The sequence below is a fragment of the Salvia hispanica genome, unplaced genomic scaffold (assembly GCF_023119035.1).
Source record: "Salvia hispanica cultivar TCC Black 2014 unplaced genomic scaffold, UniMelb_Shisp_WGS_1.0 HiC_scaffold_1115, whole genome shotgun sequence".
Lineage (NCBI taxonomy): Eukaryota > Viridiplantae > Streptophyta > Magnoliopsida > Lamiales > Lamiaceae > Salvia > Salvia hispanica.
The window spans coordinates 6,531-8,714 of NW_025951378.1; the positions used below are offsets into that span (position 1 = coordinate 6,531).

The following is a 2,184-nucleotide window of genomic DNA, read 5'->3' on the forward strand; positions in this document are numbered from 1 at the left end:
TTTTTTAATTTTTAACTTATCAACGTAGTATATTAAAAATGTAAAACAAAGATATTAAAATATCAAACCCAAATTTTAGAAAGTTAGTAATTAATTAAACCCCAAACTCATGTACTGCTATTATAATTTAGTTTAAAAATCTTAAATCAAATGGGGCTATCTAGATAAATGAATTACAGATAAATTAGGAAGGGTTGTAAATAATTAATCGATAACATGTCCACTGGTCAGACCATTTTTTTATGCATGTTCCTCAAGCACAATACATTAATCTCATTCCCAGAAATAATAAATAATTACAATTGAAAAGATTAAAACATCAATTTTTAAAAATTGTTTCCTCGCCGTGGGAAATAGTTTTAAAAATGAAATGATGATGAACAATTGCAAATTAGTAAAAAATTTAACAAGGAAAAGGCTAGAAATTGAGGGAAAAGGAATTGTGAATGTGACATTTTCATGTCCCATGCTTCCCAAATCTGCATCGCAAACAATACAACGCAAACATCATTAGAAAAACGTTTGGATCGAGTATTTGAATTAGTCTTCTACGTTTAGAGGGAGCAAGTGTAGCCGGGTGGCGGGGTCTTGCCGCAGGTGACGAGGAGCTCGAGAGCTAAGGGAACGAAGATTTTGAGGTTGAGGGCCTTGAGCTTGAGGGTGGTGCAGAGGCAGGCAGCGGCTTCGATCTCGGCGAGGCCGGAGATGATGGGGCAGCACTCGTTCACGGCGGGGTCTCCCACCACTACGTGCACAAGCCCTCCCAGAAGGTCCACGATGCTCCTAGCTTCAATGTGTCGATGGGACAGGTCTCTTCCTTACCTTTTTCGGTGGCGGCGGGCATCCACTCTTGCCCCTTTGGTGTCTCCGTTACCGGCGGCAGGGGCAGTTGGGCACTGCAACCGGAGGCAGGGGCAATTTGGGGACCGCTACTGGAGGCAGGGGTAGTTTAGGGACAGCTACCGGTGGCACGGGCAGTTTAGGTACTGCTACCGGTGGTACGGGGAGTTTAGGTACTGCTACCGGTGGTACGGGCAGTTTAGGTACTGCTACCGGTGGCACGGGCAGCTTGGGGACTGCTACTGGTGGCACTGGCAGTTTAGGCACTGCGACAGGTGGTACGGGCAGCTTGGGGACTGCTACTGGTGGCACTGGCAGTTTAGGCACTGCGACAGGTGGTACGGGCAACTTGGGGACTGCTACTGGTGGCACGGGCAGTTTAGGGACTGCAACTGGTGGGACGGGCAGATTGGGGGCTGGACAGGTGGGACGGGGAGTTTGGCACTGCTACTGGTGGGACGGGGAGCTTGGGGACGTCGACGGGGGGCAGGGGCTGTTTGGGGTCGACGGCGGGGTGGGTTGGGAGCAGGAACCACAGTCGGGTTGGAGGACGTCGGCGGAGGAAATGGAGAGGATGGAGAGGAGGAGGAGAGATAAGATCTTGAAGGAAGCCATGATTGGAGATGGGAGTTGGAGATGAGGGAGTGGTGGTTTTTAAGAAAACAGTAGTGTTGGAAGAGAAAACCCCAAAAAAGGGGATAGCATGTGAAGGCATAACCAACTCCCAAAAATTTGCTGTTGTCAACTACCATGAAAATTGGGGGAATATTTTTTATGAGTTCATAAGATGTTTTCCCCATACTATGATTTGTTTTTTTTTACCTATAGTTAAACACTATAGTTATAACTGTTTCAGGGATATTCTACAACTCTTGATTTGGGGTTGGGAATATATGATCACACGATCTTGCCCTAAAGTGATCGGTTTGTTTTAACTAGGCTAATTTTTAAAGGGTTTGGATACAAAAAACAGAGAACTAATTTAAAAGACTAGCATATTAGGAGATATAACACATTTAACCTATATTTTCCCGCACTATTGTTTCATAACCAATGTGAAACAGGGAAGTTTTAAAGGTTTAACTCATTACTGTTTTTGATGTGTATATTTTTAAAGCCCGTCACACTTGGGTTATATGTAAGGCCACAATTGATGTACATGTGCTCAATTCAGTATATGAGTAGAAGTAGGGAACCCAGCTCAATTTTGATCAAATTAATATTAGTGCTTTGTACAAACCCCTAAAGAAAGAAACAGTAAAAGAAAAGGAAAAGAAAATTGTACTAGACAATGTAGAAAAGGATTGCTAGTGTATGATTTACATATAATTAACTTTACATTGC

The 2,184-nt window shown here is 43.6% G+C and overlaps 1 pseudogene; it reads right to left on the reverse strand.

Annotated features, from left to right (window-relative positions):
- Positions 1-553: 553 nt before the first annotated feature.
- On the reverse strand, positions 554-1,455 carry LOC125197951 (annotated as a pseudogene).
- Between the last annotated feature and the right edge of the window lie 729 nt (positions 1,456-2,184).